This window comes from Lemur catta, chromosome Y (genome assembly GCF_020740605.2).
Source record: "Lemur catta isolate mLemCat1 chromosome Y, mLemCat1.pri, whole genome shotgun sequence".
In the NCBI taxonomy this organism is placed as follows: domain Eukaryota; kingdom Metazoa; phylum Chordata; class Mammalia; order Primates; family Lemuridae; genus Lemur; species Lemur catta.
Window position 1 is genome coordinate 3,448,132 of NC_059156.1, and position 21,735 is coordinate 3,469,866.

General features: G+C 46.5%; 1 protein-coding gene and 1 long non-coding RNA gene across 3 annotated transcripts in view; both read left to right on the forward strand.

Moving 5' to 3' along the window:
* The window catches only part of LOC123629050 (F-box-like/WD repeat-containing protein TBL1X), a 1,209,717-nt gene that overhangs the window by 649,447 nt on the left and 538,535 nt on the right, over positions 1 to 21,735 (forward strand). The window lies entirely within an intron of this gene.
* On the forward strand, positions 9,172 to 21,734 carry LOC123629071. Its single transcript, XR_006731891.1, has 3 exons — positions 9,172 to 9,605; positions 18,628 to 18,680; positions 21,597 to 21,734. It is a non-coding gene; the product is annotated as an uncharacterized LOC123629071 (long non-coding RNA).

The following is a 21,735-nucleotide window of genomic DNA, read 5'->3' on the forward strand; positions in this document are numbered from 1 at the left end:
CCCACGGCTTGTCTCCAGGTCCCTCAAATAGGCCAAAGCGGCTGTGCCCCGGCCATTTTCTCTGGGCTGTTCCTGAGCCCTAAATACTCCCTCCCAAAGCCCCTGACGGTTGATTCCCCCATCACTGGGGCCTCAGCTCAAGTCTCCCCTCAGAGAGGCTCCTACCCTTCCCTAGGGGACCGCTCTCCCCACTGTGATGAGGCACAGTAATCACTATAGCTTTATGAACCTAAGTGAAGCCATCTTGTGTACAGACTCACTGCTGTGTGATTCATAAGCCCGTGACCTATGTATGAGCTGAGGGAAAAATACATGAATAATAGGGAAAATGTGGCGGCCCGATTTCAGAACGGGGGATGAACACAGAAAGAAACACAGAGACACACAAAGACGGTACAAGACTGCAGCGCCGAAAAGCACCAGTCGCTTTATTTTTATACTCCTTTTGTCCAGCAGCTACTTCCTGGTACATGACTACCTTTAGAGCCCTGAGGTGACATGTTCCATTTCTTATGGAAATTGTTCAAGGAAGGCAGACGTTTGCATCTTAACCTTTGGACCTCATTACTGCCTGCAGGACAATGACACACGCCTTGGCTTGTGTGCAAGACCTAAGGCCCTTGGCTATTCGCCACAGGGAACAGTTTGTCTGTTCAACAGGCCATTGACCTCTAGCTCTGGGAAGCCTTCAGCAGTCAATAGGCCGTGTCCGGACCTATTGACCTCTGGCCCTAAGGAGTGTTCTGGACCTATTGACCTTTGGACCCAAGAAGCACGTCCTGCTTTGCTGACTCTGGGCTCAAGCCAATTCTTGCCCAGGGACAGTCGTTACAGAAAAATAAAGTGATTAACTTGTAATTGATTGTTTAAAATCATTAGGTGTGTATAGTTAAATTTTACTATGCTTGAGAAATGTTCCTTGACTTAATTGATGCTATCCGCTTCTGTAAGCTCGCTTGCTTATAGAGTGTAATCATAACAAGTCCCAGACCCCCAGGTGATGGAAAAATTATTGCAAAATATTCTGAGCTGTACGCGTAGTGTCACACATGTGGTGAAGCTATATAACCCCTGCACACTTTAAGATCGGGGCCATTCTCTGTGTCTGGACTTTCCCAGAACAGGGGTGGTCGCTGGCCAGCTAATAAAGACTCACCAATTTGATCACATTCGGACTACGTGGTCTTTTCTCGCTCTCAGGACCATGACATCCACCTGCCTCTGGCTGGGACCACTTCATCCTGCTCGGTTTCCTACAGAGCCGGATCACTACCTGACGTTACCTTCTCTTCATCTCCAGAGGGAAGCTCCATGGCTGCAAAGGCCTAGTTTTGCTTGTTCATTGCTAGGTCCTGGCGTGGCTCAGGTGAGCCCACGCACACCTGTTACGCACGCACCTGCAGCCCACGGGGCAGAGCGAGCAGCTGAGCGCAGGGAGGACCGGGAGGTGTGGACCCCAGCGCACCCTCATTGCTTTCTCAGCACCCGGGGAGGCGTGTGCAGATTTAAAACCAAAAGCAGCTAGTGTGGCTGAAATGCCATTTGCCTCTACCGAATCCAGGTCCACCGCCGGACGCGCCATTCCCCTGGCTTTACAAATTATCCAGCAGGGCGGCAGCAAGGTGGGGCAGAGACTTTCCCGGGGCTGCAGAGGACAGACAAGGCGCCCTTGCCCCTGATCCCTCTGCCTGAGTCAGCAGCAGCCACTTGAACGAGCGAAGTCCGCACCGAGAGCTTGTGGCTACTGCCTGTCAACGTGCGAGTTGGTCTATGTTGTGTAGAGACAGGAGGCAGAGTTCACCTCCTTGACTATTAGCAACTAGGATGTTTCTGTAGGATGAAGTCTGTTTTCCACATTTTGTTTCTGAACGGAGTTCAGTAATTCACAAAGAGTAACTTAGCTGCCGGTTGGGGAGCTGAGAGGCGGTTTGTTAGGGTACCTCAGCTCTCCAGCTCCCCTGAATGAGCGTGTGCGTGTGCGTGTGCACGCATGCAGGAAGAAGCACGTGATGTGGGAGTGCACGGCTTCCTCCCTGGGCCCTGTGTGCACATGGGCAGCTCTCCTGCCTTGGCCAACATAGAGAAAATGGGACGGCTCCCACGTGCTCAACGTCCATTGTGTGTTAAGCAAACACTTTATCATCTACGTTGCACCACAGCCTCGCCAGTAAGAGTTGCCTTTATGTTACTGCTGGGGAAACTGAAGCTTAAAATGATTAGTTTATTACACAAAGTCTTACACATCTAACACACCCAGCAGACTGGGGACTCACATCCAGGTCTGTGTGGCTCCCAGGTCTCTCCCGGAATCAGAAACACCAGCATGAGGCCGGCATGGTGGCTGACACCTGTATTCCCAGCACTTTGGGAGGCTGAGGCAGGAGGATCGCTTGAGGCCTGAGCAACACATTAAGACCCCGTTTCTACAAAAAACAAAAAAATTAGCCAGGCGTGGTGGTGGCACCTGCAGTTCCAGCTACGTGGGAGGATCAATTGAGCCCAAGGCTATGATGATGCCACTGCACTCCAGCCTGGGTGACAGAGAGAAATCTCACCAGAAACAAAGAAAAGAAAGAAAAAGAAATACCAGCCTGACTTAGTGACACAACTGTAGGATTATCACAGACCCCTGACGAAAAGTATGGTCTGAGATCTGTGTGTGGTCTGAGATCACACAAGGGGCCGTCTCCATTAGAAGTCTTCGAAAAAGCAAGTCCAAAAGAATATATATAGCAAGAATACATATAGGAAGATATCATTTATGCAGATTTTTAATTAAATAAACTGTATTTTCAGATAGTTGTATACATTCTTAAAACACAAAAATCTAGTGTTTCAAGGTGATGGAGTGACAACATTTGTGCCTCACCCTTTGCCTGAACATTCTAGACCCAAACCAAGGAGACAGGAACAGAACTCCTGCCTTTGGCGGCACCTGAGACATCTGCAGCCTGGGATCACAGTGTAGAATGACAGCATGTGGTGGAAGTGACCCAGCAGAGGGAAGGACAGTCAAACTTGAGCACCTGCGAGGCACATGGAGCGTTGGGAAGGAGAGGAGAGTGAGGAGCCGCAAGCTGACCCCTCTGTGTGGCCCCAGAAGGACAAGAGATGGCTCTCGAGGTGCTTGAGACTCTGGCCAAGGGCTAGCTGGACCCCAGTCCCAGCCCTACGTCAGGTGGCCACTCTTTCCCATTTGTTCAGGAGTCTGGAATTTTATTATTTGGAAAAGTAGAACCAGAAAGATTCCAGACTGGGAATCAGGCTGAGGGGAGGGGCAGGAAGGTTTGGTCCCGGGCTGGTTGGCATATGGGACGGGGGACCATCCTCCAGCCTGTTTTTAAGTAACTCCTGGCTTTACCCCCTCTGGGAGGGAGACTCCCAGGCCATGTCCTCCCTGCAGACATCAAGCCCAGGAGGAGCCATGGGCAGAGCTGGACCTGAGGGCTCCTGACTGAGGAGTGAAACGCTGCCACATTACTCCTCAGAAGAGCCCCGCGGCGCAGCAGGTGCATCCTGCCATGCACGGCGTGTCCCAAAGACTTTCTGTGTCTTTATCAGCTGCACGTACAGCCAAGGATGTGGTGCTATGCTTCCAACAGGAAGGAAAGAGATAAAAGCAAGGAAAAGATCAAGAGTATCTCAGAAGAAATAGAGACAATGGAAGGGACAGAAAAAAATTACCAAAGAAGTGACAGTGAGACAAAATGCCACAGCCGAAAGGCACAAGGAAACTAATGACACATATGACACCTGGTGACACGTAATGACCCGTGGTGGGAGAACAGGGAGAAAACAGTCAATGAGGCTCAGGAGCCCCACTTCAGACTGACACGTGTCAGCAGAGGGAGCAGAAACAATGTGCGAGGAGGAAATTGTGAAAGAAATGGTCATAGGAAATCCCCAGGACTGAACCACAGGAGCTTTATGACTGAAGGGCCATTTATCAGCCCAGAACCATGACTGTAAGTAAAAAGGCTCACATGGCATGAAGTTTCAGAGTATTAGGGAAGAAGGTCCTAAGAGCTTTCAGAGACGAAAAGCAAGCAAAACTGTGTACACAGCGTCAGAAATCAGAGCCTCCTTGACTTCGCAAAACCGACAAGGTAGGCGGTACCACCATGCGCTCAGCGTTCTACACTCAACCATGGTCACTCGTGTGCAAAGATAAAGGCTTTCAAACGCACTAAAAGATCTCATAAAACCTCTTCTTCCTCAGCAAGCTGCCAAAGCTGTGCTCCACCCAGTGAGGGAGGGGTCAGCGTCTGCAGGACAAGGGCCCTCAGCGGGGTCCGGGGCTCCAGGGGACCTGTCATCTGGGGTTCCTAGGTCATCTGACTCGTGTGACCGCTGCACACATGGGAAGACACTTTCTGGAGCTAGGAAAACATTAGGCAAAAGTTTCAAAAGAAAAGAAACACCTAATTAGGCAGTTATTAGCTTCAGGAAAAAAGTCATGTAAGAAAGGAAATATCATAGTATAGATTTATTGTGCTGTCCAATATGATAACCATGAGACAGATGTCTATTTAAATTTAAATGAGTTGAAATAAATTAAAAATTCATTTCCTCAGTTGCATTGGCCACGAGTGCCTGTGGCCCCAACGTCTGGCGGCTGCTGTGCTGGACACCGTGGAGACGGCACCCGTCCATGGTCACAGAGCCTTCTGCCAGCTGCGCCAGTGCAGACCTCGGTGCGGCAGTGAGAAGTGGTTACACAGTCTTGGGATGAGAAGTGGAGGGGTGGGGGATATGGCGTTGGGATGTGTCTGTGTTGGGAAGGTGGCCGGAGAGGTGGTGGGGAGCTGAAGTCTCTTGTCACATCAAACTAACGCACGGCCTGTTTAAGGGGCTGAGTCCTAAACCAGCTGCATGTGCCTACAGGGTGACCAGCCCAAATCCCAAATGTTCCAAAATCTAAACTCTGGGTGCCAGTATGCTGCTCAAAGGAAATGCTTGTTGAAACATTTTAGATTTTGGATTTTCAGATTTGGGAGGCTGAAGTGGTAAGAATAAATGCAATTATTCCAAAATCCAAAGTCTGAAACACTTCTGGTCCTAAGCATTTCAGAGAAGGAATACCCAACCTGTGTCACACAGAAACAAGGAGGGAACCACCAGAAGACTGGAGACCCCCAGGGGTTGCGGGGAGGCTGGATGGAGACTTATTTTTGTTAACAGCCTGGCTGTACTGTTTGATTTTAAAAACCTCATTTGCGTGTTACTTTGATAGACATAAAAATCTATGAAAGAATGGACACCCCCAGCCGTGCTGTGGACAGCACACGCAGGTCATGAGAGGGCTGACGGACTGGCGGGACCCACACCATGCTCAGGACCATCACCTGGGAGCTGAAGGAGTCCAGCAACAGTGTCTGCCCCTTCTCCGTGCTCAGAGCAACAGGGTGTGAAGTGAAGGTGAGAAAATGTTTCTTAAAGCTAGGTGATGAGCACACAGTGTTTGCTGCACGTCCCGTCCTTGTGTTTGAAATATCTCACAAGAAAAATAAAAGAGACGACCCCCCCCCATCGTGGCCACTTCCCTGCACATGAAGCTGTCGTCTCCAGTGCACTTCTGTCAAAATGCACGAAATGTGACAGAATTGTGCCAAAATGGGCAGGAACTGCCTCAGTGGAGCCTGAAAGGTCTTGCCATTCCAGATATCAGGGAAGCCGTCCAGACGTCCAGAGTCACGTCAGAGAGACTCGGGCGCCCAGTCTCATGGGCTCCCTTTAGCCAAAGACAGACAGTTTGGACATCAGTAAGACCAATAATCACAATGGGTTGAAATAGGTTACGTAAGTTGTTCATTGACACTTTAAAAAGCACGTAGAGTGAGTCACACTGTCAGCCGAGGGCGCCGTCCTCCACAGGCGGCCCTGGCCACAGGCCCAGGCGTGAGCTTGGGGCTCCCTGGGCCACCCTCACCTCTGAGCAGCTGGCTGCAAATTCAAGGGGTCCCAGGACTCCCCTTGGTTTCAGTCATTTGCTGGAAAGGTTCACAGAACTCGGGGAAGTGCTGCACATAAGGACGATTACAGTTTTACTGTAACGAAGGGGACAAATCAGAACCACCCAGAGGATGCAGGGGGTTCTGGGAGGGCCCCAGACTCAAACATCACGTTCTCAAGGAGGACTCAGCTCCCGGCACCGCAGTGTGACCACAGGAGTCCCCGAAACCCATAGCTTTGCTTTTGTAGGTTGCAGTTACCCTCGTTCTGAAAATAGGGAGCACGGTTCAGGGAGACACGAGAGAGAGAGACAGAGACAGAGACAGAGAGACAGAGAGAGAGAGACAGAGAGAGAGGGGGACAGACAGGGAGAGAGAGATAGTGACCACATCCACGTAACTGCATTATGGTGTATCGTCACCTTTGCTCCATTTCATCAACATTGTTACTCTCCTGCTGTGCCTAACTATAATTAAACTCTATCATAGACAGGTACGTGTAGAAAAAAGCACAGGGTTCAGTACTATCCTCAGATTCAGGCATCCACTGGGGGTCTTAGGCCCCCTCAGGTCAGGGGATGACTGTGTCCTCAGCAAGTACTGTCCATCAGGGAAGCCCCTGAGCTTCCCCCATCTCCAGCGACACACAGTTGTCTCCCAGTGGCCTGCCTCGCCTCATTAGCATAAACTGTCACTTAGGAAATTCCGAGGGTTTGGATGGTACCGTTAGAAGAACCCAGGACGAAGGCCCACAAGTGCTTATTGAACAGCTGGTGGTGATGGAGGGTGCTCAGGAACCATCTCAGTATTTTCAAAGTGGGTAAGTGAAGGCAAAGATTCAATCAAGGGTGGAGCATGGTTGTTCATGCCTGTAATCCCAGCACTTTGGGAGGCCGAGAAGGGAGCATCACTTGGGGCCAGGAGTTTGAGACCAGCCTGAGCAACATAGCAAGACCCCACCTCTACAGGCACGGTGGTACACACCTGTAGTCCCAGCTAGTCAGGTGGCTGAGGCAGGAGGATCACTGCACAGGAGATTAAGGCTGCAGTGAGCTGTGATCATGCCACTGCACTCCAGCCTGGGTGACTAAGCGCGACCCTGTCTTAAAAAAAAATCTTGTATTCTTGAAAAATGCTAAGAGAGTGGATGAGTGTTCTCACCACAAAGATGATAACTATGTGAGGTAATGCATGTTAGTTAGCTAGATTTAGCCATTCGACAGTGCATACATATTCCAAAACATCATGTTGTACCTGATAAATTCATATAATTTAATCTGTCAGTTAAAAAAAAAATAACAAAAAAATTTTAAACCAGCTAAAAATTGTTGAAAAAGAGAGAAATAGAGAGGGAGCTGGAGGTTAAATAAACTTCAGGGACATATCAACAAGCTGCAACTCGTGACATTATTTGAATCCTGATTCAAAGACACTGAAAAATTCTTAGGCAATCAGGGAATGCAGACGCTAACTGGATATTTGACAAATTAAGCATTTTTAGCTTCTTTGGGGGAACCAATGGAACTTGGTTGTGGTTTATCAAAACTAGTCCTTACCGTTTAGCAATCCATCCTGAAATACTTGCAGGTGGCAGGACCGGGGTTTGGGGCTGGCTGCAGAGTAACCCGGCCAGGGAGAGCGTGTGGGGTAAGCAGACACTGAGGAAACCAGGCCAGCCATAGGCTGGTCATCGCTGTGGCAGGGTGATGGGGACCTGAGGGTTTACTGCACTCAGCTCTCTGCTTCTGTAGCTGCTTAAAGTTTTCTCCAATAAGAAGCTTAAAAAAAAAATAATTATATTACCTGGGCAGAACAAAACAGTAACCCATTGGCGCTGATTTCCAATCGGCAGCTAAGGCAGGGCCTAGGGCAGCGGAGTACGGGCCAGTGCCGGACAGGGAAGGCCCACCCAGCCACCTGAAGAGAGGCAGAGGGTGGCCAGGGCAGGCAGAAAGCTCTGCAGAGGGGGGAGGCAGGGAGGCCCGGCCCAAGAGGGAGCAGACAGGGCTGCACTGGGTGAGCCTTGCCCAGCGTGCCCCAGTCCTGAAAAGTAGGGGAAAGGCCCTCTTTGAAACACGACTGAGATGATTTTGGCACAATAAGAAGGCATCGTGATGTTAATGTAAAGAAGGAGAATTGGAAATTGCATCCACTTGGGTAATTTTCTTTACTTCTCTGAGCTCAAATTTTCTAATCTGCAAAGTGAGGAGGCTGGGCAGGACCTGTGGCCATCAATCTTCGCTCTGGTGTGTGCGGATCTGTTTAATATCCGCGTGCCAGTCTTTTACCTCGAGGATGCATAAAATATCCTAAGTAATCATATTTCCTCTGGAAAATGTAATCATAAAGCTACTTACCAAATTTAATTTGAAAGATGAGCCTCAGATGGATTAAGGGGCTTGCTTTCCAGTGTGGTATTTGGTGGCTGGACGTGCATTCACGGCTCCATGTTCAGATCATTATTGAACTCTGCTTTCTTTTGGAAGTGACTGTAAAACTGAGATTCCACGACATATATCTGTGTCAAAACATCATGTTGTGCACTTTAAAAACACACAATCAAAACTGAATTGTTTATTTACTCATTTTCCCTAAATTAAAAAGGGACAGGGTCTTGCTCTTGCTCAGGTGGGTCTTGAACACCTTAGTGTCTTGAATACCTTAGTGAGGCACCCGCCTCAGCCTCCCAGAATGCTGGGATTACAGGCGTGAGCCACCGTGCCGGCCTCAAAACTGAATTTTTAAAAGTGGTTTCCATTGTGTCCATGACATACATGTATATGCATGTGTGTGTGAGATACATATGTATGTGTGGATATGAGCCACATATTTATGTGCAGATGGCCCCTAACTTACGACGACTTAGTTCGGGATGTTTGACTTTACGATGGGCGCACTGGGCGCTAAGTGAACGTGGACTTGCAGACAAACATGTGCATGTATGTGTGATACGGTAAATGTTTACGTCTGTATAATGCGACACATGTAACACGCAGGGTGCACACACACGGCGACGCCAGGCCTGTCCGTCTGAGCCGCGGTCCCTGCGGGCGCCTGCGGCTGAAGCGCCGCCCGCCAGGAGCCCGTCGGCCCCGCCCCCGGCCCCGCCCCCGGCCCCCCCCCGGCCCCGCCCCCGGCCCCGCCCGACCCCTCCCTGGCATAGGCCCCAACCCCGGGACAGCCCCGCACCCTGGGGCAGGGGCCCCGGCTTGTCCGCAGGCTCCTGCGCGGTTCGCGGGGCCGCGCACGCCGGCGGGGGTGGCGGGAGGAGCGCTGCGGCCTCCTGGAGGCGGCACGCCTGCTCAGGGAGCCGCGTACGGCAGCTGCGTCCGGTCGCCATCTTCCGTCCCCAGGCAGCTGCTCCCGGAGCGGGCGTGGGGTTCGCGGCCCGCCGGACGCTACTGGCCGCGGCTGCAGCGGTGGAAGGCCCCGGGCAGGGCCAGGCGGGCAGAGCGCGGCGCGGCGCGGGCTCGGTCGCCTCCGGCCGCCTCCTGGTCGCGCTGCCCCGGTCCGGGCGGGCGCCGAGACTGGAGACGGAGACCGCTCGGCTGGTCGGCCGGGCGCTCCCCGCTGGGATAGGCTGTAAAGATGTTTAGCTTTGAAGGGGATTTCAAGACGCGGCCCAAGGTGTCCCTCGGCGGCGCGAGTCGGAAGGTGAGCGCCGCCGGTGCGCTAGGGCCTCCCGAAGTCGGGGTCAGGAGTCAGAGGTCAGGGCCGAAGGTCGGGGCCCGGAGGGCCGGTCAGGGGCGCCGGCGGCTGTTTGGGAACAGCTCTGGAGGGCTCGTGGGAAAGGCCTGTGTGCGCTGGCGTCCCCAGTCACAGCCTCTCGCAACATTTCAGAACCTGCGTGCGTGCTGCAGGAGTGCCTCTTCGGTGTAGGCGGCACGCAACTCCGCGCCTTTGCACGTTTTTGTACTCCAAACCGCGGACAGTTAGGGTTAGAGCTGCAGGGGAGTGACTCCAGTGTAGGCAGTGCGTAGCTCCGCACGTTTTCGTGCTGCGAACGGCGTAGGCACCCTTTCGGTGCAGAAGGGGCAAAGGGAAGGGTTTCTTTTTAGAAATGCACTTTCCTTACTTGGTCCTGCATGACATCAGGTAGCGATTTCTTTTAGAATACCACCTAAAGGGTAGTTTCTGCTATGGAAAGTAAACAGGATGTACTTGTGGATGTCAGTGATCTCTGAAATGCAGGCAGAACGCCTCATAATTTTCACATGTTGGAATCCAAGAGCACGAGAATTATTCTTTACCAGCCTTCCTAAAACGTTGTGGAGAGACTCTGGGACTTTGTCTGGTATGATCAGTCATTATTCATATGGTGATAGTTTAGAATAAGGGTGAACAAACTATGATGACTCTGTTGTCCCCAGTTCTAGAATTTCCAGCTCTCTGTCCCTGATGGCTGGCATCTGTTGGTTCAGGGGAATTGCTGATAAGTCATTGAACATCAGTGTGGCATTCTTCCGGTCCCTCGATTTCCACCCTTTTTCCACTGCTCTGGTCCTGGATCAGATTGGAAATAAAAGTGTGATGCCCACGCTTGGAATCTTTGAAAGTTTAACTGAATTTAATTAGCTGCCTGTTTGCTAATAGTTTCTGAAATGTTCTTTATGTAATATGCTCAGCCAAGTCTTTCTTGCCTCTAATTAGTATGTTTTGTATACTACACATAACCACTGGGTTGGACATAACCCTGAATGGAGGCTGATGCTCAAGTAGGAGCACACTTTTAAACTTGTGCCAGGGGGGTGTGTGTATGGTGGTTTCCGAGGGTAGAGGAAGGGAGCCTGGGTAGGGAGTTGAGAGAAGCATGGTGAGAATTTCCAGGCTTTGAAGGTTATGTGATGGTGATTGGTTGTAGGTAGCTTGTGCTGCAGAACTAGGTGCTGTGCAGGCAGGTCAGGGTTGGCGTGGTGGCATTCAGGGGCTTGCGTGTTAATGAAAATTCCTTATGAGATCAAAGGATTTCTACATTTGGAAGGGACTTTAGAGAACCTCAGGGCCAAATCTCCTAGTTTCCAAGTTTGGAAGGTGAGATGCAGAGCAGTTGGGTGCACATTCACCCAGCAAGCTAGCGGCAGGTCACCACCTTAGAAATCCTGTCATTTGTTTCTGTAGGGCCTTCTGGCTTCTGTTGCAGGAGTGTGTGGCAGGCCTGCCGTGGGTGTTGGTCCTTTTTCACCTGGTGACACATCTCTGCCCTGAGGAAGTGGTTATCTCTCAGAATCTCAAGAGGAGATCCCAGCTTTTTAGCTGTGTGAAACAATGCACCCTTTAAGAAAAAAACAACTTTTTATTGAGGTATAAACTTATCATACAGTCTGACAAACATCGTGTTGTGTTTTGGGTCCTGTCTTCCAGAAGAGCCTTAGGAGGATGATCCTCGGGCAGGTGAAACTGAGGAGGAGGGGAGCGAGGGAAGCTGGCTAGCGGAGGGAAAAGGGGTCTTCTCAGCTGGAGTCTAGCTTTAGCCGAGTCCCACTGGGAGCATATCACGGTTGTCCTTAATTAAGGCAAGGGGGCTGGTGGCGGCAGACTGCCTGCTGCCCTTGGCTGAGGATGGGAATGTGGCAGTGCTAGCCTCTCAGCTGAGGGCCATTCTCTAGAGGTAGCAGTAAACAGCCATTAGTAGCTGACTTGCAGCAGCTGGGGGATGGATGGCCTGGCCTGGTGAAGGAATCTGGGTGGGGAACCAACAGTAAGTTCAGCTTGCAGGATTTTCACGTATGGACGTACCCATATGTAGGTGGAACAGCGCTTGTATCAAAGAAAGAACTTTCCCAGCATTCCAGAGGCTCCCTCTCGCTCTGCCCATTCGGTACAGTCCTGTGTGGCTTAATGACTGGACACCTTGTTGTTAGGTGATGTGAATATCAGAGTACTTCCATAAACCTAGGTGGTATAACCTGCTGCACGCCTAGGCTGTGTGGATGGCCTGTTGCTCTTAGTTACAGACGTGTTACTCTGCTGAGTGCTGTGGGCAGTTATAACACAGTCTTTGCCTATCTAAACATGGAAAAGGTACAGTAAAAAACGTGGTACTATAGTCTATGGGATCGTGGGACTGAAAGGTCGGTTCTGGGTGCATGACTCCCCCGTAGAAGTGACTGCTCTTCTGACTCCCATTACCATAGATTAGTTTCACCTGTTATTGAACTTTATGTAAATGGAGTCTTTGTGCCTAGCTTTGGTCAACCTTCTGTCTCAGAGATGGATTCCTTCCACCTTGTGTAGCACTGGCCCATTGTATAAGCACTACACAGTTTTTTGTTTTTTATTTTTATGGGTGTTGTATGTGTCTTTTGGTGGGCATTTGTGTGCACTGCCAACCACACACTTTCCTGCTTGGCGTGCCAGCTGACACTCCAGCCAGCAGTGTCTGAGGGTGCCGGTGGCTCCACATCCTTGCCAACACTTGGTATTGTTAGTCCTTTTAATTTTGACATTTCTGGTGGGAATGTAGTTTCCTTGTGGTTTTAATTTTATGTGCTGAGAACTAATTCTGTTGAACACCTACATATGTTTATTTTCCTTAATTCTCTTTGGCTGCCAGGTAAGTTCTTTCCCTCATTGAAAAAACAATGAGTTGTAATGATCTTTTTCTCATGACTGACATTATTATTTTAAATCTTTCCTTCTTTCTTGAGCTTAGTGGAAAACTGAGTAGTTACCACTTTTTGAATAAACACATCTTTTTCTTTTTTGACTTAAATGAATATTTGTGGGGTCTGTTATTTGTAAAGACTCTGTAGGAACCATCCATACTTTGAAGGAGTTTAAAATCTTGTTGGGGAGTCAAGACTTAAACAATTAAAAGTTAAATAACAACAGACAGTAATTACCACATTCTAGATTTGCCTTGGGCCTGAATCGGGAAGAGCAGAGTTGGTGGCACTTGGTCCCCAAGGACGGGTGTAACGGGGATAGGTGGAAACAGCAAGATGTTCCAGGTGGGCGGAAGGGTCTGTGCACACGGAGTGGTATGTGCTGGGTTACGCTGATTCAAAGTCACACTGATTTTCACTTTTTAATGTTTCTGAAATCACGATACTTCTTGATGGCATGCAATAGCTTAATTGGCAGCCTGTTTTTCTTTCTTGGTAGTACACAGAAGATTATCTTAGGGATCATTTGGTTGTAAGTACAGAAAATCACTGATACGGGTTTAGTAGGCAAGACAAAATGGAACCAAAACAGGTTTCTGAGAGGATATGGGGGAGGTAAAGGTCAGAACAAGTAGACACCAAGTCAGCCCTCCCAGGATGGTCACTCTCAGTCTTCCTTGAGCTGTGTGATCACTGCTTCTCTGTCGCCGTCCTTCTCCGCTCTGCAGACTGGCTTCTCCATTTCACTTGCACCTAATCTCGGCTGTATTTGATTTTCTAGTTTAAGTGTCCAGAGGACTCGATCTCAATTCTAAATTCTCGGGAGAGAAAACCTGATTGGCCTGGGTCAGGTTTCCACCTTGAGAGCTGAGTCCGCCGAGGAGGGGGTTGGAGTCCTTTGGTACAAATGGAGCAGTCTGGATGTGACTGGTGGGGAGTGGATTCTCCAAGAGGGGGACGTGTTGGTAGAATGAATGTCTAGGTTCCTGTGGGACTGAGGCAGGATGTGTGACAGGTGGCGGATTGTACACGTGTGAAACTCGGGGAAAGGTCTTGGGCTAGAGATGCAGATTTGGGGTTATCGGCAGACAGGTGGCCTAGAACTGAGGATGCAGTCACCTAACGGGGAGGGCTTGGAGTTTCTGACAGGGAGGGATTCGTGAGGTACTGCAACACTTAACAGGTGTGTGTATGGGGAAATTATGAAAGAACCACACCTTAGGGCAGGAGGGGAGTGGTGTCCAGGGAGTTTCAAGGAGGGTGGAGTGCCCAGCACTGCCAAAGGCTGCAGAGAGGCAGTGAGGCAAGTGCTGTACGAACCGTCCACTGAATTTGGAACTAGGAAGAATTTGGTGACTTGAGAGCGCATAATCTGCAGGGCGGTTGGAGTTGGAAGTTAAGAGTGTAGCACATTGATGAGTGAATGGGAAGTCAGAAGATAGAACTTTTTTGAGAAGGACCAGAAGATTGGATGACAACTAATACCTGTTAACACTGATGTCACTGGTTGAAGGAACAGCATGGGCAAAGGTGTCTAACCACAGAGAGGTGCTGATCAGCCACAAGTTGTGCCGATTGTGGCTGGAATGGGGTGTGCATAGAGGGTGGAGATGGTAGCAGAGAAAGCTGGAGAATTCTGGGCTGTCAGGGGCCAGAGCTGGAGGCCGCACCAAGTCATATTCAGGGAGCTCTGGAGAGCCATTAGAGGATTTTGAGCAGTGAGGTAACATTGAGCAAACTTAGGTTTTAGAGAGATGAGTGTGGGGCAGTGTAGTGTTGGAGTCCAGGCAGGGAAACCAGGGGAGACACAGCGAGGGCCTAGAGGAAGGAGCTAGGAACCCAGATGGAGGGGATGGATTCAGGAGATGTTGAGGAGGCTACACTAACAAGATGCCCTGGTGGGTGGGACTGGGTGTGAGGCAGAATATAAAGGGCATGCCATCTGAGGTGCCTGCAGTGGGTGATGAGTCATGCCCAGGTTTGGGCGGGGCCCAGGGAGTGTGCAGTGGCAGTTGGGAGTGCTGGCGGGCAGCTGGTGGGGAGCTTGGGTGGAGCTTGGGAGTGCATCAGCCCATCAGTAGTTGGCAGTTGGGCTTGTGGAATGAGATGAAATCATCAAGGGGAAGTTTCTGCCTTTGGAAGATGTGTGGGCTCAGGACAAAACTCTGAGGGACACCAGCATTTACAGAGAAAGCAGAGAATGAGAGACATGCCAAAGACCGTGATGTCACGTGGTGAGTGGAAAGCCAGGTGTGTTTCTAACGTGTGGATGGAAGCGTGTTCATCACCAGACAGTGTTTACTGAGGGGAATGAGCAGGGACAGAGCGTGAAAAGCAGGGCTCGTTCGAGGAGCAGCCACACCTTACTACTGATTTTAAGGTTTTAGTTGCTGTGGCCATGACTCCTGTGGGATCGACCGTGAGACATTTGTACTCTAGGTTATCTCAAAGTTGAGGGCTAAATTGTTCTGTTTTCTAACATTAAAATTTTGTTTTATTTTAAAAAGCTGCTATACATGTTCACGATATGAACTTTGTGTGATGTGTACGTGTTCATCCTTTATTTTTGGAAAGTTAGGTTCTGTTTTATCGTGAACAGTGTGATAGCCAACAATTTACAATCATTTTTTTAGGATAAATTGCAGAAGCTGAATTGCTTGGTCAAAGTATGCACATTGTGTCAAGGCTTTTGATACACTTTGTTCTCTGGAAAAAGGTATCCATTCCCTAGTCTAAGCAATTAAGGGCTATCTTTGCATCTTTGTCTCATTGCAAGGGGTTAAAGTTGCAATGAGTTTCAGAGGACACTTTCCTTCAAGGATGTCTCTGTTTCTCTCCTCGTTTGTCACAGTTAGATATGCTCTGTACTCGGTATTTGTTCTCCTGCAGGGTGTGTTACTTGTATGCCTTCAGTAAATCCTGACTTCTCTGAGGCAGAGGTGTTAGTGTTTCATGGAGGAAGAGGTCCCGAGTCTAAATAATTTAGCAAAACCCGTAAAGCTGAAGTGTATGAACTCTGTTCTGTTTATCCTGATCGCATGCTGCCTCTCCAGTGTGTCTGGGGGTGTTGTCTGCACATCTTGTGTCTGTCTCCTGCTTTACTTCTGTGTTCCTGTAACTGCTTGGGAAGTTGAAGCCCACATCCTGCAGGCACTGAGAAGGTGACTCTAATAGTCCCACATCTTTCTGGACGAATTTTCCTTATAATGCAGTTTTAACACTGTAATTTTTTAAAGAAATGTTAGTGAACTCTAGTGTGTTGGCAAATAGCACAGTTCATGTCACATCTTTCTACTGTGAAACTCATTTACTGCAAAAAATGAAATTGTCAGAAGTATAGTGGGAACTTGAAAAAATGTTTAACCAACTGTCTGAGACTTAGTTGTTCATGTTTTCTGGGCTTTGTCACATCTTGTGACGTGAAAGTCATAATTTCTTGGTAATGAGAAAGTCATCATAAAAAATAAAATGGTCTAATAAAGTCTCATCTTCCTCTTAAATTAAGCAATATAGCACCTCATATTCCTTTATGGTGATTATAAGCAGTTCCTTTTGCTTTGAGGAGCCTAGTTTCAGATGGGGCTTTTCACAAATAAAATTATAATATTTTTATGCAATTCAGTATTTACTTTTAATTTAATTAAAATGTAATGTGGTTCCGTGTTTTTTAGAGATACCGTCTATTTATGACAATGATACTGTCTTTCCATTTAGTGTAGTGGTAGAAGGTTTCCCCTTGAAGTAAATATTTTAACTAAAAAGGGGCTTTTTGGCAAGACTAATGCAGTAGTTATATTGTATCCTGTGCATTTTGTCAAGTAGTAGTGCATGATTTCCTTATGTTTTGTTACTGGAGATGCTTACCTGATCATTTGGTTAGTGTCTTCAGGGTTTTTCCACCATAAATTTACTGCCTTTACCATGGTAGTGGATAAATATTTTGAGGGAGATGCTTTGAGACCAGGCAAATCCTGTTTCTCCTCAAACTTGCCCACTAATTTTAGCACACATCAGGAGCTCTTGTCTGTAGCATTTATTACTGTAGTGCTTGGTGATTGTGTTTTCCGTTTTCCTTCTGCCTTTTTTAACTAGATTCTGTAAGGAAGAGATTTTTCTTTTCCCTTGTTCATTTATTTATTCAATTACTTATATAGACATGGAGTCATGGATGTGTGTATTATCCTATGGGTTAGAGTTTAATACTGTCTATATTGCATAACCCTACTCTAATTATGAGTGAATGTTGGGAAAACCCAGGTTGAGGGGCAGTGTCCAGAACATGAAAGACAGAGACAGAGCAACTGGTATAGATCAGAGAAGATTAAGAAGAAATAGCAACTAAGTGCAGGGTGGGGTCCTGGATAAGATTCTAAAACAGATGTAGATTGTGAGTGGGAAAATTGATGAACTCCTAATTAAGCCCGTAGTTCAGTTAAATGATACATGGTACCAGTGTTAATTTCCTGTTGATAATCGTATGTACCTATTTATATAGGGGAAGAGTGGGTAAGACATAAGGGATAAGGGAACTCATACCAATTTTTGCACCTTTTCTTTACCTAAAATTGGTTTAAAATTGAAAGTTTAAGAAGTCAATTTAGGCCGGGTGCGGTGGCTCACGCCTGTAATCCTAGCACTCTGGGAGGCCGAGGTGGGCGGATTGTTTGAGCTCAGGAGTTGGAGACCAGCCTGAGCAAGAGCGAGACCCCGTCTCTACTAAAAATAGAAAAGAAATTATACGGACAGCTGAAAACATACATAGAGAGAAAAAATTAGCCGGGCATGGTGGCGCATGCCTGTAGTCCCAGCTACTCGGGAGGCTGAGGCAGGAGGATCGCTCGAGCCCAGGAGTTTGAGGTTGCTGTGAGCTAGGCTGACGCCACGGCACTCACTCTAGCCCGGGCAGCAGAGTGAGACTCTGTCTCAAAAAAAAAAAAAAAAAAAAAAGAAGTCAATTTAAAGGATGATATTAAGTAAATAATGGTGAATCGTTTTATTAATTAAATTTAAAACAAAGTATTTTTCTGCCTTTGGACATGTAGATAAAGGCTTTTTGTTTAAAATTTTCTATAATGGAAAATATCTGGAGGATTTATTTCTTTCGCTTTACATATTGATGGTGAGAAGTTTGATTCTGCGTACTGTGTGTTCACGCATCAGTGTATAATTTTAAATTGGTTTACTCTCTCACACTGTTCTGGTGGAGTATATCTGCTGGGAGATTTAAATTTATTAGTTATTCTAGTGATTCATGTGCAATGTCTTGGACCTTTAATTTTATTTTGGATTAAATTTTAAAAAATAGAATGTTCACACGTTAAAGACTGGAACAGTTTAGGGGTTTTTTTAGAGATCAGATCTCTCTGTTGCTCAGGCTGGTCTCGAACTCCTGGCCTCAAGTGATCCTCCTGCCTAAGCCTCCCAGAGTGCGGAGATTACAGGTATGATCCACCACAGGAGGCCCAGACTGGAATAATTTTGAGGGGAGGAGTCTTTAAGTATTTTTTTATTTATTTGAAATTTTTAACTTTCCCTTTCATTCGTTTAATTCCTTCTACAAACCAAGTAATTTTGTTCAAAATTTAGTTTTACTTATGGTGAAAGATTTTTTTCATCAAAGAAATTGGGTTTTCATTGAAGTTTCTATTGAGATAATTGCGTGCTTGCATGCATCTGTTAGGAACGAAACAGAGAGGTCCCTTGTTCACATTGCCCAGTTTCCCCTGTGGGTAGTATTTTGTGGAATTGGAGTACGACATCACAACCAGAACACTGACATTAGTACAGTGCACCAGTCTTATTCAGATTTCCCCACTTCTGTTTGTGCTCACTTGTGTATGTGAAGGAATCAGATTTTTATTCTTAGAAAACTACTGAAATACTAACTTTAATTAGATCTATGACCTTGGAGTGGGGGACCATTTAACCTGTGCCTCTGGTTTCTCATCTGACTAAGATAGTTTGATTGGATGATCTTTAGAATCATTTTGGGTGAGAACATTCTGTAATTGTTGTACGATAGTGTTTTAAAATTGAAATTGTAACCTTTTTTTTCTCTTTTTGGATTTAAGAAGAAAAGCCTTCTCTTTTACATCGTACTCAGGAAGAAAGAAGAGAGAGAGAGGTAAAAACAGTTTTGTAAAACTCTGTAGATAAGCACTGGTCTTAGTTTTTTTATATATGCATATATATTTATTGTATATGACATAATGTGTGTGTATTTAGCTTTAGAAACATTTTTGGGTTTGTTTAATTTTGCAGTAAGTTTTTACTCTGGAACCAGTAGAGAAAAAGACAAACTAAAAAGGCAGTTTCCTCAGTGGAGAGGGAATATAGGCTTTTGGTTGTCTTACTTGCTTATGATACAGTTTCCAGAAAATCTAGAAAGCCTTAGTGTATAATGTAGATATTTCACCAAGCAAAAGGAGAAAACTCACTGATAAGGCATGTATCTTAACTATTTGTGAAGAAGATAAAAGCAAGGAGCGAATGAAATTCCTTGTTTTATTTATCTTACATTATATCTTTCTGGTGATGATTTCTTAAAATAATTTTACTTTGTTGATTAGTCAGCAGCTGTAGTATCTTACATCCTGCTTTTCTAGATAGAGTTTTTATGTTGGCTATGTTAACGATTCATGCATGCTTTTATCAAACATTTGTGGAGAGCTTGTTATGTCCCAGGTACTGTTCTGCCGGCTGGGCATACAGATAGAGCATGTGATGGACGAGCGTCCTGTTCACTGGCAGAACACCAGCACTGACCAAGATACTGGGATGGTGATGAGAGCTGCGAAGGCAGTAGGGTGGCGTGATAGTAACTGGGAAGGCCTGCGTTAGGGTGTTTAGGGGAAGGGCTCTCTGAGGAGGTTAGAGTGGAACTAATTCTGGAAGGATGAAAAAGAAGCTGGCTTGTGCAAAAGCTGGAAGAAGAACATTCTTGGTTAAAGGAAGAGCAAATGAAAAGACTTGTAGGCAGGATTTCCAAACTGTGGCACTGTTGGCATTTTTGACCAGAGCGTTCTTCGTTATGGGGGGCTGTCCTGTACATTGGAGGTTGTTTAGCAGCATCCATGGCCTCTGCCCATAGATGCCAATAGCACTCCCTCCTCTGGTTGCGGCAACCAAAAGTGTCTCCGGAAATTACAAAATGTCCACTGGGTGGTAAACTTTCGTCAGTTGAATTACTATTCCATCAAGAAAGGAATTTGTTGGTTGGTGCTTTTTATCTTTTTTTTTTTTTTCTTTGTTCCTTGAGAAAATTCTTAGCCATTGTCTCTTCCAATAGTGCTTTTACTTCATTCTCCTCCTCTCCTCCTTGAACTCAAATTGCAAATATGTTTGACCTTGGCCTTGTATCCCACGTGTCCATATGTGCTTTTCTGGATATTTATCCTTTCAAATATCTGTGCATCAGTTTGGATATTTTTTTCTGACCTAACTTCTAATTTACAAACTATCTCTTTGGCATTGTCTAATTGTTAAATATATCCATTGAGGTCTCCATTTTTTTTTTTTCTTTTAAAGAGACAGGGAGGTCCTCCCCATGTTGCCCAGGCTGGAGTGCAGTGGCACAGTCATAGCTCTCTGCAGCCTTGAACTCCTGCCCTCAAGCAACCCTCCCGCCTCAGCCTCCTGAGTAGTTAGGACTATAGGGGTGCCCCACCATGCCTGGCTAATTTTTTTATTTTTTGTAGAGATGGGGTCTTGCTGTTGCCTAAGCTATGAGCTTTTGATTAAGTGCTCTTAGAATCATTACTTTAGTGAATAGATTCCAAAACTAGATTAAAGCTCACAGGTTTTCTTGTTGTAACCATTCCAATCTCAGAAAGTACACTTCCATGACCTGATGATGATCTCTAACCCCAGGATTGTGTGGGTGAGTATATATGTGTCTCAGGTTGGTAGACGGCATTCACAGAAGACGTGAAACGATGTAATGTGGTAAGGCAGAGTACAGATTTTAGTGTCACACCTGAGTTGGAATTCTGACTCTTGAACATCTTTGGGTATTACTTAATCTTTACAGCAATATCAGTTTCGGCATCTTTAAATTAGAAGTAATGCTCACCCGTAAGATTGTTGTGCAGTTGAATATGAAGTGCCTCTCAGGGCTGGCACATAGTAGGCTCTCAAACAGTGGTAGCTGCAGTGTTTAAAATGATGATGATGATGATGATGAAGAATACATATTTTTGCCAGGTCACTGAAAATGTTAAAGACAGTCTCAAGTCAACAGAAATTGGAGTTTTCTTTTGAAACAAGAAAATGATCTTTAAAATGCATGTTTGTGTTGTTTGTATTCTTTTAGTATTTAAAACTATAAGTTTAAAAAAAAAAGTCACCATGCTGGTAGGATTGTAAAATGGTGTTACCATTTTGGAAAACTGTGGCAGTTCCTTAAAATGTTAATTCCACTCATAGGTATGAACCCAAGGGAAGTGAAAACCTGTGTTCACAAACTTGTGTGTGAATGTTCTTAGCAGCCGTATTCGTAACAGCTAAAAGTGGAAACAGCCCAAATGTCCATCAGCAGATGAATGGATAAACATAATGTGATCCATCCATACAACAGAATATTATTCTCAGCCGTAAAAAGGAGTAAAGTTCTGACATGTGCTGTAACATGGATGGATCTTGAAAAAAATCACACTCAGTGAAAAAAGCCCAGTACAAAAGGCTGCATGTTATATGATTCCATTATGTGGAATGTTGAGAACAGGCAAATCCATGGAGACACAAAGTGGATTAGTGGTTGTTGGGGGCAGGGGGTGAGAGCAGGGAATGCAGGATGATTGCTGGTGGGTGTAGGGTTTCTGTTTGGGGCTAAGGAACTTGTTCTAAAATTAGATAGTGGTCATGGTTGCGTAACTCTGAATATACCAAAAATATATTCAGTGGATGGTATACTTTAAAGAATAAATTTTATGGTATATGAATTATATAGCTTTTTTTTTTTTAATAGAAAGTCTTTACTAGCAAAATGTCATTTTCACTGATACTGACCCGTTGCTCCCTCTCTCCTCCCTTCATCATTCAGGAAGAAAGGCAAAGACTGAAAAATGCAGTAATTATCCAGTCATTTATTCGAGGCTATAGAGATAGAAAAGAGCAAGTAAGTTTGTTTGTTTTTAAAACGAGAAAGCATTACACAGGGCATGCAACAGTTTATTTTAAAT